This window comes from Macrotis lagotis, chromosome 1 (genome assembly GCF_037893015.1).
Source record: "Macrotis lagotis isolate mMagLag1 chromosome 1, bilby.v1.9.chrom.fasta, whole genome shotgun sequence".
Taxonomy (NCBI): Eukaryota; Metazoa; Chordata; class Mammalia; order Peramelemorphia; family Peramelidae; genus Macrotis; species Macrotis lagotis.
The window spans coordinates 257,177,655-257,193,581 of record NC_133658.1 but is presented as its reverse complement, the minus strand read 5'-3'; the positions used below and the strand labels follow the sequence as shown (position 1 = coordinate 257,193,581).

The window sequence follows — 15,927 nt, the reverse complement described above, 5'->3', positions numbered from 1 at the left end:
CAAGACCATAGGGCCAGGTGGATTCTGGGCCTAAGGGGTGGTATGGGGGCTCAGGGCTTCTTGGCCCCAGGACCAGGGATCTGTCTGCTTCGCCACTCAGCGACCCTACAGCAGAGTCAGAGTGAAAGGAGAGAGAAAATATAGTACATGGTAGTGGAGAAATAAGAAAGGAGGGAGTTGTGATCAGCAATGGCAACGGTGGGAAAATATGGAAGTAACTTTTGTGATGGACTTATCATAAAGAATGTGATCCACTCACGACAGAGTTGATGGTGTTGGAACAAAGACTGAAGCACATTTTTTGTCATTATTATTTGGGGGAGGGTGCAGGGCAAGTGGGGCTGGGTGGCCTGCCTGGGGCCACATAGCAGGGTGATCTTTGGGTGTCTGGGGCCGGATTTGGACCCAGGTGCTCCTGGCTCAAGGGCCAATGCTCTGTCTGCCACCCAGCCACCCCTACTATTATTACTATTTTATTTTATTTTGGGTCTTTTTTTTCTTCATTTTGGTTTTTGCAGGGCAGTGGGGATCTGGTGGCTTTCATGTCACATGGCTGGATGATTGTTGGGTCTACAGGGCTGGATGTGGGCTCAGGTGCTCATGGCTCCAGGGCTGGTGCTTCGTCCATTGTGCCACCTGGCCATACCAACAATTATTACTATTATTTTTTTAATTTTAATTTTTTTTCTCTCCCCTTTACTTTTTTTGCCCAAGAAAGTCTATCTATATTCATGGGGGGAGGGGTATTTTGTTTACTTATAAACAAGAATATTTTATTAATGTAAAAAAAACATTTGTACAAAATGAGAATAAAAAATTAAATTAAATAAATTAAATAAAAAATGAAAAATAAAATAAAAGATAACAATAACTGAGATGTACCTGGAAAGGAGCAAAAGATTCTAAGAGGTTGACATGAGGCAGGAATTGATTCCTAAGAATGAGAAATGTGAGAAATAACCTCAGCAAAACTTTAAAAGTAGCAGATGGAACATCAAGTTTAGGAGAAGAAAACATGTAATTTATTGGATGTTCTGAAAAACATCCTTGTTTAGGTCAAAAACCTAAACTCTGATTATTACAAGTGATTTCACAGACTTATCCAAGTATTTCACAGACTTTTCTAGGTGAATAAAAACATGATCAGGAAAGGGAAAAGGAAAAGAAGAGGGAGAGAGAAAAGGAAGGGGGAGGGGAGAGGAGAGAGAGAGAAAAGGGTAATATAGATCAAAAAATAAAAGTTATATGCCTAGCAAAAACTCAATGTTTATTTTCTGAGAATCAACCTGATTTGGTTCAGATAGGCTCAGCACAAAAGGAGGGGCCACCATGGAATGATTTATTTTGGGTGACTTTGTGATCTTGGACAAGCATAGCCTCCCTAGGCCTCAGTTTCCCCACCTATAAAATCAGGGGGTTCACCTAGATAACTTTGGAGATCCCTTCTAACTCTAGAACTATGAACCTAATACAGTCCTCCACATAGATGAAATCATGAATCACTGAATTCTAAAAAATATAGACAAAATACTAAATAGACAAGACCAGGAAGCAGTCATCAGCCATCTTATGAAATATACAGGTATATGTAATAAGGAAACTTTCAACTTTACCTTTTAGATGTAAACATGTTTTCTATGAATCTGTGACACAGATGGCCGCCTTGCTATAAATCAAACTGTATGGGTTAGCAATATAGGATCAAATCTTTGTCAAAATTACCTGTGTCAAAATGGAAGGTCCAGGGGCAGCTAGGTGGCACAGTGGATAGAGCACTGGCCCTAGAGTCAGGAGTACCTGAGTTCAAATCCAGTCTCAGACACTTAATAATTACCTAGCTGTGTGGCCTTGGGCAAGCCACTTAACCCCATTTGTCTTGCAAAATCCTAAAAAAAAATGGAAGGTCCAAGCACTGTCAAACTATATGTGTTAACAATATAAACTTGAAAATTAGACAGTGAAACAAGAGCAGTCACTATAAATTTCAACACCTGAGACAAATTCAATTAAAACAGAGAAAGGGACATGATTATCCAAAGAATGATCCCATCAGCTGTTCAAGGAAAGGATATTTGGAGGAAAGGTACAAATACAGGTATAAAATGACAGAAAAGTATTCCTCTCTTCCTTTCCCAGTGTCTGCTAGTCCAGGACTCTCTTGCCTTTCACCTTGGCCCCTATCCAAATCCCCAAATGAGTGTTGGATAGTGTAGTCTCCCAGCTACATTGGAAGAAAATGTCACCTACCCTAGGAGGAAACACACTATACAATCCTAGAAAAATATCTGAACCCCCTCCCTAGTCATGACTCTGGGCAAAACTGTGATCAATTTGTCATTAGGCACCTCCCACCATTAGGCAGGAGAGAGATGCCTGCAAGTTTTAATATTTCCTCTGTCATAGCTCCAGCTACCAAAATATAAATCCTGTGTCTAGTGGGTATTGATTCAGGTTGTGTTATACACCTTCTGAATATCAATCATGAAATAGGTGAAATGGGATCTCTTTAAATAATATGAATGCAGCCTACTGTGAAGAGTCAGTGCAAAGGCTTGTTTGAGCTCTCTTAGGCACCTAATTACCTTTTGTGGCTATTCTATTCCTTATCTTATTTTCTTCTATGTCATCTCCTAGATAACAAGTTCCTAGAGGACAGCAGCAATGTCTTTCTTTGAACAGGGCTGTCCCACACCTGAGATACTTGAGTTGAATGAAATTGAGCACTCAATGAAAACTACCTCCACCACCCCCCAAAATTATAACCATTGTTTTTTTCCTTGTTAACAATAGCATCTGATGCCTTGTACTTTTATATCCAAGAAGACTATAGTAGGAAAACTGTTAAACTGTTACATTTGTTCCACTTCCTGTATCAGGAGGAACCCAGAAAAAAAATGAAATCCTGTGTCCCTGTATTGTTTGCTGCAAGCAATCTTTTCAAAGGACAAACATGTAACCTTTCCTGGGCCATCTTGGTTTTTATAAGGCAGCTGATAAAGGGGAAACATGGGCTTCCACAATTTAATTGAAACTGAGAGCTTTATTGTTTTACCCTGAAGTGCTAATAAAAAATGGTCAATAGCAGATGGTTTTTCTCTGCTCTCTAATGGCACCTCTATACCCTGAGGTTAATAACCAGCCCTTTTTTGTTGACCTATTGACATGTCTCTAGCCACATTTGTTTCCTCTTTTAAAAAAAATTATAAAATGTTCAATACCTTGGTTTATTTTACTACTGAAAAATCTCTGCATGATTTCTTTTTATTGAGTCATTTGTTTCTTACCTCTCCAAAATTTCAATGAATCCTTGATCTTTCATTTGATATAGCTATTCCCTCCCTTCAGTGGTTTAGATTTGAAACTATTCCAATAGAATGTATAGTGTTTTTTGTTTGTTTTAGTTGTGGAAGGGGGCGTTGCAAGGCAATGGGGTTAAGTGGCTTGCCCAAGGCCACACAGTTGGGAATTATTAAGTGTCTGAGGCTGGATTTGAACTTGGGTCCTCCTGACACCAGGGCCAGTGCTCTATCCATTGCACCACTTAGCTGCCCCTTTTTCCAATAGAATGTAAGTTCTTAATTTACAAGGACCACTTCTCCTTTTATCTTTGTTATCCTCCAGTTATTGCACAGCACCTACAACCAAACAGGTGCTTAATAAATTGAATGACATCAACCAGCACACATTTATTGAGTTGCTAGTAATACAAAGACAAAAATGAAATAGTCCTCTACCTCAAGAATCATACATTCTATCTGGAAAGACAACAGATAAACATACATATACATATACGTGTATACATATGTATGTATGTATGTATGCATGTATGTACGTGCATAAAAGAAAATACAAGGTAATTTGAGGGAGGGGACAGATGGCATTCAGAGCAGTGGGAATTCAGGAAGGGGCTGATAAAGAAGGTGGTACCTGAGCTGAGCTTTGAAGGAAGTTAGGTATTCTAAGAGGTAAAGAGATACTCTATTCCAGGCTTGGAGGACAGATACCTACCTGTTCAAAGACATGGAGCTGCAAAATTGAATGTCACATATGAAGAGCTGCAAGATGACCAGGTTAACTGGATTAATGGAAATAAAGGGGAGCAGTGAATTATTTTTTAAGTGCATAGAAGAAAATAGTTTTTTAAATGTTTGATAATTGAAAAAAATTAATTTAAAATTTAAATGAAAACATAAGGAGATTTGCAAGTCTTAAAAAGAAAAAGTTTAGAGGAAACAGGAACAGCTTTGAAAGTAATATGTAGAATTTATTATATAGTCCAAAAAAAGAAAGCTATGCAAAATAAAGATTAGCAGTGTCACACTGAATCCTATTTTTAATGCTACTTTGTATACGGATAAATTCTTTCTTGTTCTGGGGGTGGGCATCATTAAATTCAGAATTTTTTTAAAAAATCAAATTATTATTCAGTCCAAAATAAAGTTCATATTCCTTGACCTGGCATTCAAGGTCTTTGAAAAATGTGACTCAAAAGATGATTAGAAAAAAATCGAACATAATATCAAACTATCTTTTATTTAGATAGCACTTTAAGTCTTACCAACAGTTTTAACCTTATTATCTCATCTGAGAGTCTTCACAGCATAGTAAAGAAAAAGCTTGCTTTAAAGTCAGGAAGGTCTGGATTCAAGTCTTCCCTCTGATACAGTGACTGTGAGATCCTGGACAAGTCATTTAACTTGTATTCTAGATATCTCTCAAAATCAGGGGTGACCAAAAAAAGACCTTGAAATCATTTGGTTTGGGGCTGACATGCTAATCATAGACAGGACTCAAAACACATTAAATCTAGGAGCTTTTTAGGAGTGAGTTAATTACATGTTTGACCAAATATAGCAAGCTAATTGTTTAGTTGTTGATTTTAAATGGCCCTCGAATGATATTACAAATATCCAAATGGTCCATGGCAGAAAAAAAGGTTCCCCACACCTGCTCTAAATGTTTCATTAGTAGAGTGAGTTTTCTTATTAGAACCGACACTAATGAAATTCCAGGTCCATTCTCCATGCCTGTTTTATTAAAAAAAAAAAAGTATAAAGCTACAGTAATACTGATGTTAGTCTAAGTATATTTAGTATCAAGGAAAGGCATCTGCTGGAATCTGCAGTGCTGTAAATTATACAATAAACAAGAAACTAGTTTACATATAGACTTAGCTAGGTAGTACAGTGGGTAGAATGCCAGTCCTAGAGTTAGGAAAACTCATCTTCCTGAGTTCAGTTCTATTTAAGATCCTAACAAGTCATTTAGCCCTGTTTGTCTCAGTGTCTTCATCGGTAAAAATGTGCTGGAGAAGCAAATATCAAACTACTTTCAGTATCTTTACCAAGAGAACCCCAAATCCCAACAAAACAAAACAAAACAAAAAGACTCGATCCAGTTTCAAAGCAGAAATTTTCTCTTTTCTTACTAATCTGATAAGTTGTATTGCTGATGGGGAAAAAAAATACTAGGTCAGCAAATGAGATTCTGAATCCTTAATTCACATAAACAAACACTGGCAATGAAATGAAGTCTCTGTTACACTCTGAATAATAATTTCTACTGTCTCTCTGATCAATGACAATTGCTTTAGCTACATCAAAATGTCACTGTTAAAAAAAATACTAGGCATCAATTCAGGGTCAAGAAAAAGAGCTATTCAACCAAGCAATCAGTTCCTATGGAAAAGCAAACATATGGAAGGTGTTTTGTGAATGTGGCCTCATGACGTATTCAGTTGCTCCTAACTCACCTTTAATAACCACCACCACCATCCCATTCCCTCCAAAGGAAGGTAGTCAGAGACCTTTAGATACTATGAAGAGGTAGAAGGATTCCTTAGTTACTTGGCCACTTGGTGACTACCTATTCAAACAAATCATTTTTGATGATGATAAGGTCACTTAATCATTTAGGAAAGTGAGCTTAAAATGGATTTGAAGTTATCACCCTTTCCCATCCTCTTCCCTCTTAACCTTTAAAATTTCATGTTAGACCTGGGAGAAATATTATGAATTATCTAATTCAAATCCTCAATTTTACAAAGGAGGAAACTCAGGCCTATAAATAGAGATTCTAAAATCATAGTCTCCAAAGCTGGGACAATCATTCTAAGTAACCTATGGCATGATCCCAAGGGGACTCTATCAGACAACTAGAAGGTAGAAAAATGGGTCATATCTTCTCCCTGCCCTATAAAATAGTCTAACCCATAATATTGCTCAATATTTTCCATCCTTGCTATCTTTGGCTGTGTCAGCTCTTCAGGGATGTTACAATCTAATCACTATCTAGGAATTGGTAGCACTGAACCCCCAACACTGACCACACCCTGTCTCCCCTCTCACCTGGGAAAGGTATTCCTCAGCTGGTGCCCAATCTTTTCATTTGAGGGATGAACACAGTGTCATATAGGAAGAGAAGGTAGGAATTTCTTAATAATATTTTCTTATTCTTCAAAGTCTCCAATCCTTTCTCAAACTTCCCTATTAGTGAGACCACCAATTTCCAATCACCTAGGTTCAGAAGCTTGGTGTCATCCTCAAGGGACTTCAAATGCTCCCTCACCCCACAGATCTAATCAGTTGCCAAATCTTGCCTTCTCTTTATTCTCACAGTCACTTATCTAGTTTAGGCCTTCATCCTCTTTCACTTGGATTACTACAAAAATCTTCTGGTTGGTCTCCTTGCCTCAAGTTTTTCTCCACTAAATCTAGTCTTTATTCAACTGTCCAAGTGGCTTTCCTAACACACATGCCTGACCATATCATTTTTCTGCTTAAGAGATTCAAATGGCTCTCTAGTTGCACTAAGATCAAGTAAAAGTTCACATTTATCTCATCTACTTTATTTTTCATGTGTTTTTTTAACAAGGCAATGGGGTTATGTGACTTGCCCAAGGTCACACAGCTAGGTAATTATTAAATGTCTGAAGCCCATTTGAACTCAGGTCCTTCTGACTCCAAGGCTGGTGCTCTATCCACTGTGTCACCTAGCTGCCCTTAATCTCATCTACTTTAAATGTCTACTTTTGTATTACATATTAAATGTATACAAATTAATATGTATATTAAACATATATTTTATGATATAGAATATACATATATGTAGTAGCATTGTATATAATTTAAAATAAGTAAATGTGTCAGCAAACTTCTCTAATTCATGCTCTCTTCATCTTCATACCTAGGTCAGCTTTCAATTTCCCAAAATGATCAAAACTATACCTAAGGCTATTTCTTCACATATAATTGGACCCAGTAGCTCATCACAGAGATGCTTCTCCTTTCTCATTGGACTCTATAATATCTACCTCATCTGTTCCTTTCATCTACTTGTCCTAGGGAATAGGAGAAGGGGGTTGAGAATGATACATATCTGTTACAGTGATCAGAAAAAGGGAAATGTGTCGTGGGGTTGCACAAAGAATAAATGCCGATAGTTTTCTGGCCCAAAGCTCTTGCCATCTTTTGCCTGGGACTTTGTGGGACCCTTTCCACAAACTTCTGGATGCTACTGAGGTCCAACTTAGTCCTCTCAGTCTCTTCCTTTTCTTGTGGCATTGTGTGTGTGTGTGTGTGTGTGTGTGTGTGTCTGTATATATATCATGGGGGAGCAAGATGGTAATCATACTTTTTCCCACCCCTTGCACAGAATTAGGCATTACCAGCTTTTGTCCTAGAATGATTTTGAACTCTGGTTCCTCTGTTACAAAAGAATCATGATTTGGGATAGGGAGTCATTTCTTTTTTGTTTGTTCGTATTGTGAGCAATAGGATTAAATGACTTGCCCAGAGTCACACAGTTATAATATTAAATTTTTGAGACCTGATTTAACCTCAGGTCTGCCTGACTCCAGGCTGGAGCTCTATTCATTGTACCACCCACCTTCCCCCAGTCATTTCTAATTTAAATTCTAATCTTAGTTTGAGTTCAAGAGGCAGTTTATAGGTAATTTAATCATTTTATTAATAAGATCACAGGTTATTAATAAAATTATGGTAATTTGGCTGCCTCTCTTAGACCAGAGAGACAATCATGACAGTGGAGCCTGAACATCAACAAGGGCTTGAAAGTGACTTCTAGAAGGAGAAATTATCTATAATCAGATCACACCCAGCAGTCATAGGCTAACTAGGTAAAAGGAATGGGCTTCCCCATCTTAAATTACATTCATTAAGAGATCTGGAGAGTTAATGCAATCTCATTATCAGTAATATCCTTCAACAAAAACTGGCCTTAAAGTCAGGACTCTGGAAGTGAGGGAAGCTCTGAATCTCCTCAAAATTTTGGTTATTAATAATCATTTCACCCAGAACAATAAGCATTGTCCATTTTACTCAATCAGATTACTCCACCTACATCAGTAGAATCAAACTAATTAGAAACAGATCCTTACAGGTTTTATATATATATATATATATATATATATATATATATATATATATATATATATACTTAGAAAACCACAATTTAACATTAACTATTTTGTATTGTACTTTTATGAATTTTCTTAAGTATTTACCAATTTCATTTTAATCTGCTCAGGACCATAAGAGTTTTTCAGGCTTCATGTAAGTTGCGTTTGCCATCACTGATCCCTATCAATGAACCCAACACCCTATTTCTAGTCACACAGTTATAATGTTAAATGTTTGAGATCTGATTTTTTGAGACCATAGTATTTATGTGTACTTATATTAGTTCACATCAGACCAGTATGACCTGAGAGTTTGAGGTCTCCATCAGACTGCTAGTGATTATTTCCACCACAGTGTCTCCAAATCACTCTCCTAATACTTGTCTATGTTGAGTACAGGCAAGACAACAATGGCAGGCTGGGTGACCCAGAAGTTCACAAAACAAGAGTCATGGCTTACCATGTACATCAGTACCAGAACACCAGGAAAGTGGTACTAGGTGGGATCTAGCAGCATAGAATCTATATTTAATTGATTATGTTTTAGACATATCTAGTCCTCCCTCCTCCAAGGGGTCATATGCTTATTCTCTCACTTGATGTTCAGTTGACTCCTGGTTCATTGAAGGCAGGGAATAATTCTTTTGTGTCCTTGGATCCCCTGTGCCTAGTTTAGTGTCTACTGACCTAGACATTCAATAAATGTTGAATTGAACTGAACTTTATTCTTTAATTCATTTTAAAAAGTTACTACATTAGGCAGTTTTAGAGTTTGTTGATCAATCCTTCCTTTCAGGATTTATATCAAGATACTTCCTTCTAGCTCCTAAATAGCTTTACAACACCGAAGCAGAGATTTACAGTGAGAGGGAGGCAGAGGAGTTAGAGCTGAGCCTTAATGTATGCATTCAACCCTTCACAATCAGAGGTGAGGCACATCTTTACCTTCCCTACCCTATATCCTTGACCTGAACTCAGGAAGTTTTTCTACCAGAAGCATTATTTCTTTGCCTGACTCTATCAACTGATTTTGTAGCACTCTCATCAAAATGTAAGCTGCTTAAAGACAAAAATTATTGGTTTTGAAATCCCTACCTCAATTAAGTACTATAAAGCCCTTGATACAAATATAAGTTTTCTCTGCATAGTCCTTCCTTCACCACTTTTCCAACTTCTGAGTCTAAAGTGATCAAAACCTGCCTGAGACCCCATATTCTCAGGTTTTTAAAGAAATCTAGAGAATAGCTCCTAGCTGTCTCCCTGCTCCCACTCTCACCCCAACTCTCAGATCATAGTTTCTTCCCGTATCATCATAATATAGTGGGGAAAGCACTGGACCAAGAATCAGGACAATTGTGTCTTAGTTCTATACACAAAATATTTAGCACAAGACCCCTACCTAGGTTACCATAGATAAATCAATTAACCTCTCCAAGCTGTTTTCCTCACTGTAAAATGGAGATAAAAATCTTCCCTATGATTGAGGATACTTGACTTGATTGCTGTGGCAATAAGAAAATATATGTGGATATAGCAATAAGTGGATATAGCAATAATGATATATAACATTTCTATAGCTCTCTAATCATCATAAAACACTTTGCAACTATCTCTGGGAGGCATGTGTTATTACGATACCCATTTTATAGATAAGAAAACTGAGGCAGACAGAGGTAAAGTGACCTACCCAAGATGATATAGGTAGCAATTATACGGGGCTGCATTTGAAATCAGATCTTGACTCCATCCACTGTACTTAACTATCTCTAAGTTTCAGGACAAATATAGGGCACAAGGCGAGAGATAATACAGCACAAAAGGAAATATATGGGCAGCTTGGTTATAGAATGGATGGAGTGCTGGGGCTGGGGTCAAAATGACTCATCTTCCTGAATTCAAATCTAGCCTCAGACATTTACTAGTTATTTGACCTTGTTCAAATCACTTAACCCTGTTTGCCTCCATTTCCTCAACTGTAAAAATGAAACTGTAAAAATATCCTTGCCAAGAAAATTCCAAATAGGATCAAGAAGAGTCGGACACCACTGAAAAGCAATTAGAATAAAAGAGTATTGGATTTGGATACAGGCAAGATCTGGGTGAGAATATTGGACATTAATGTACTTTCTAGAGGAGATTGACAAAATGGATGAAAGACCATGAGGTCATAGAGATGGGCTGAAGGATATGATGATGTTTAACTTGAATAAGGTAAGAAGAGGGGTGAAGATAGCCAAGGAAGGGAGGAGAGAGGGTATGATTAGTTGGGAGGAAAGCATCTTGTCTGTTTTTTTAGAATTTGAAAGTCTTGCTAAGAGTGGGGAGGAAATTGGACTTGTTATACTTAGCACAGGTGGACAAAGCAAGAAATGATGCTACAAAGAGGCAACTTAAAGTTTGATATAAGGAAAAATGTCCTCACTGTTGGAGATCTCCAAAATGGATTGGGCTACCTCAAGAGGAAGGTTTACCTTCAGTAGAGGTTGACAAGCAAGACTCAGATGATCCTTTTCAGGGAATGCCATAGAGGGAATACTTCAGGTATGGCATAGCCTTGATGCCTCTGAAATCCCTTATCTACAATTCTAATTCTATAATTATCTAATTATCTATAATTCTAAGTCAATTCTACTATAACCCTCTTGGGGTATAGCAATTAGAATATTAGTGTTCCAGTTCTGAACACATCACTGTTTTATACCAGGGCAAAATTAAAATTCTGATAATTAAGATGGCTAAACATCAGCTAAACTGCATGGACAATTATTTCCATTATATTGATTGACTGTGACTTTCATGTTTCTTTTACATTCACAATTCTCACAGAACTTTGCTCTTTGGGGTTCTTATGCCACAATTCATGATTGAATAAGAACATATATATATATATATATATATATATATATATATATATATATATATTATTCTCTTTCTAGAGTCTCTATTATATGGTAGAACTGCTGAAAATCCATATTTTACACTTAGCCATTGTCTTGCATATCTCAGAGTCTCTCATTAGGTACTCTCATTAAATGCAAGGAATAAAGATGGATAAATATTCAATTGTGTCCTATATAACATTTAGAGTTTGTTTTCAATATCCAGAATTGCCTCAGACTTCCCTCATCTCTCTGTTTTTGTAATCTTTGATGAAGGTCTTAAATAAACCCTAGTTATTTACTAAGAACTATTCAAATTCTATGGATGTATTTAAATTTATTTTTAAAGTCCTTTCCCCAGTGTCTCTTTTCATTGATTTATCTCTTTGGTAAATAGATCACTTAAAACTTTCATGGACACATACTTGATGTGTTATTTGACAAAAAAAACTGTATAAACATATTTAGACTTATGCCTTTGGAAACTAAGAGATGAATTATGCATCAAGGATACAAAAAAGCTTCACTCATTACATGATATGCCTTTGAAACCTTTGAAATGGTAGAATTCCAAGCATTTCATCATTCTTTCCTCTGAATCCCAAATCAAATCCCAAAGCATCATTTATATACAAAAAAAACTTTATTTTTGGGTCTACTTTCACTTGATGAAAAGTTATGCAATTTTAGTGGGTCCAAATGCCAAGTTTATCAAGTCAATTTACTTGTGGAAAGTACTGAAGGACCAAAGGAAAAACAGTCCCTCCCCTCAAGGTGTTTTCATTCTAATTGGGGGAAGACATGTACATAAAAAAGGTACATACAATACAAAGAAGATGAAAGGTTCATTGTGCCTTTTTAGTTACAGAAGTATAACAATAACTAAAAGGTAAAATATTTTAAAAACAAATTTTAATTTTGTCTGCAATTTGCTTTTTGTCTTCATATCACTGACAATTGCCAATTAGGTAAAGTCAGAAATGTGACTACCTTGGTCATTCTGAGAAGCAAAATGGATGATGTGGAATTCAATCAAAATTGGATAAATGCAATTGGAGGCAGACCTGGACTGCCCATCCAGGCACTGCGCCCTCCCCTCCCCCTCTGCCAGGCTCTTGGTCTTCTGAGTCCTAGGAAATCCAAACTAGTAACAAGCTATTGAAGCCACCAAAGCTTATTTGGAGTTGACATAACTGTAAAATACACTCACCTTTGGGAGGGCTCTCTCAAAGCTGAATATGGTCATGGTTTGGTTTCAGCCAGGGCCACCTCTTAGGTCTGTAGGACATGCTTATAAGTTGATGGACAGATTCTAGAAGCTTACATGCTTATAAGGGTAAAGGATATAGACTCAATAGCACCAGAAGTCCTTTGTGGGAGGGCACTGCCCCTATAGACATATTCTTCAGTAACTCATTAACTACCCACTCATCTTTGCAACAAGCTTAACACTGTAAAGTTGGCTCCCTAGAGTACAGCCCCAAAGGTGATGACACCCCTCAAAAGTACAGAAAGAGTTTTCAAACACACATCCAGATGCCTGAGCCTATGGGGTGGGAAGAAGGTGGGTGAGATGACTCAGTGCTTGCAACTAAGCAGAGAGATAGATACCTCCATCGGGATTGGGAAGGGGGGGATGAGGGGAAGGGGAGGTGTTGCATCTCCTTGGTTCAGAACCAGCAGCCAGACAGGCTGCTAAAGACCTGTCCAGGTGGTTCATACTGAAGCGCTCCACCTTTCTCCCTGAGGAGCCTCCTCCAGTCCTGGACCATCCCAGGAAGCCTTCCTTGGCACTGTAGCCCACTTCGTAGTCTCCCTACCCACTTCTTATCTTGACTTCACCCACTGGAGACTGTCTTCTCAATCAATCAACAAACAAACTTTCCTTTTTAAATGCCAGGCTCTCCTCTCAGCACTTGGGAGTATAAAAACAAAATTGAAACAGTCTCTGACCTCAGGAAGCTTATGTTCTAATGGAAAAGCAATGGGTACATGTCTATATACAAGATACATACAAAGTAAACATTATACAGGTCATAGTAGAAGGAGAAAGTATTACCAACTGGAGCACATAGTAGGGGAGGTTAGACATAGAAAAAGCTTCCCTAAGAAAATGGCTGCTAGGGGCGGTTAGGTGGCGCAGTGGATAAAGCACCGGCCTTGGAGTCAGGAGTACCTGGGTTCAAATCCCATCTCAGACATTTAATAATTACCTAGCTGTGTAGCCTTGGGCAAGCCACTTAACCCCATTTGCCATGCAAAAACCTAAAAAAAAAAAAAAAGAAAGAAAGAAAATGGTTGCTTGAGGTATCTTGAAGGAAGCCAATCATTTCAAGAGGCAGAAATGAGAAATGAGAGTTTGGGAGACAGTCATTGCAAAGGTATGGAGATGGGACATGAAACATGTGAGAACAGTAAATAGACCTGAACATCATGGTGCCAGAAAACTAAAACTTTTCCCCTTATGTTAATGTCAAAGTTCTGTCCCAGACTTCATCTGTTCTGGAGCTGGACCCAAATTTGCAACATTCAATAGGGCTGACCTTTGTGGAGTAGCCACTGGAGTCCACTGTAAGAAGCTTGAGCAGAGCTAGGGTAGGAGGCGGCTCCTCCCCTGGGGTTCCTGTTCTGGCTCCAACTCTGCAGTCCCAACTGTGGCCTTGACTGGTCATGGCTTGATTTGGCTGTTCTGCTGAGTTAGGTACTCAACTCTTTTTCTGAGCAAGGCCTGCAGGTTTCAAAGTCTGGGGGAGTTGATGGACAGATTCTAGAAGACAGTGTTCTCCCAGCATTTTTTTAGCTTTAGCAACAAATATCTACAAGTGCATGATTTTTCTATGGGAAAAAATTATCCATAGTAGGAAAAGTCTTCACCCTGTACTCATAAAGAGGTGGGCCTTCTTCACAAGGAAGACCTTACTACATCATCTTATCCCATCCCATCCTCTCCAGCACACTGCCCCAACTTTCACTATTCCTCCATCCTTCCCTGTCTACTGTCTGGCTATTTCTTTGCTTCTCACACCTACTTATCACCCCAATCCTTAAAAAAAAAAAATTATCACTTGATTTCATTCCTGCTTGCAGTTATCCTATGCCTCTCATTCCTTTCCTGGCTAAGCTCCTTGAGAAACTCATCTGCAGTCAATGCTCATTTCCTTTTCTCTCTCCCTTTTAACCCTCTACAGACTGGTTTCTCATCTCATTGTCAGATCTCAAGAGCTTTTCTCAGTCTTCATCCTTGACTTCTCTGCCTTGGACTCTGTTGATCCCACTTTTCTCTTTGACAGTCTCTCTAGCTTCTTGATCTTTCCCAATTCTCCTTCTACTTGTCTGAAAATATTTCCTCTGTCCCTTTTGCCAAATCTTTATCCATGTCATACCAGCTAATTGTGTGTCCTCCAAGGTTTCCTCAGACTCTTTTCTTCTCCCTTTATACTATTTCGCTTAGCACTCATCCATTCTCATGGATTCAAATATCTGATTTCTATGCAGATGATTCTAGGATTCATTTAAGTTTTCCAGAACTCTGTTCTCATATCTCAACCTCAGGCATTTGAAACTCTGAATATCCAAAATAACCCCTTTCTCTCCAATCTCCCCTCTTTCAATATAGTTCCTTTTTACTTTTAAGGGCACCACAATTCTCCCAGTTATCTAATCTCACAACGTAGGCATTATCCTTTGACACCTTAATAACACCCCAGACAGGCATGCAGTTGCCAAGTCCTGAGTTTTTCACATCTCTGCAATACAACCCTTTCTCTAGTCTGACACTGTCATAACTGTTGCAGGCCCTCATCAGTTCACACTTGGATGACTGCAATAGCCTAAGCAGTATACCTACCTCATCTCTCCCCACTCAAATTCATTCTCCACTCAGGTGTCAAAATATTAATATGCATATCTGACTATACACTCTTTTACAAACACCCTCAATACACTAGTGGCTCCCTATTACCTGGAGAATAAAATTACTAAATCTCATTTAGCTTTTAAAAATCTTCCCTCTTCCTCCTTTTCTAGTATCCTTTTAGACTTTACTTCCATAAACTCTACAATCTCAAACATTGTACTGTTCCTCAGACACCTCATCTCCTGAATGTGCATTTCACTGTTGTCCCCCTACCTGAAATCCTTTCTTTCCTCCTTTCAACTTCCTGATTTCCCTGGTTTGCTTCAAGACTCAACCCTAACTTCTTGTAAGAGCTTTTTTTTTTTTATTAGTTTCCTTCTGAGATTACCTTCAATTGCTATTTTGTATAGCTTTGTGCATATAGCTTCCTCTACTAGAGTGTCAGTTCTGAGGGTATGGATTCTTTTATCTTTACCTATGAAAGTGCCTGACATATGAAGGGTCTACAAATGCTTGCTGGCTTGATTAAAAAGGCTTCAAGCACAGATCAGCAATATTCTCTAAAGCTTGCTTTGGAGTGAACAGTGAACAGATAAACAGTCAGCCATGCTCTTGTGCTCAGAGTGGTCTCTTCAATGTATAAGATAGGCTAACAGGCAATGGTAGGTTAGAAAAGGAAATAAAATATTTATACATGACATTTCCCATCGGTATCTACAGACTCCCCCAAGTCTGGAAAGCTCTCCTTCCTCACGTGCTCCTCAAAATATCCC

The 15,927-nt window shown here is 38.1% G+C and overlaps 1 pseudogene; it reads right to left on the bottom strand.

The window, feature by feature from the left end:
* The window catches only part of LOC141489708 (eukaryotic translation initiation factor 2 subunit 2 pseudogene), a 64,756-nt pseudogene extending 50,786 nt beyond the window's left edge, over positions 1–13,970 (bottom strand).
* Positions 13,971–15,927: the final 1,957 nt, after the last annotated feature.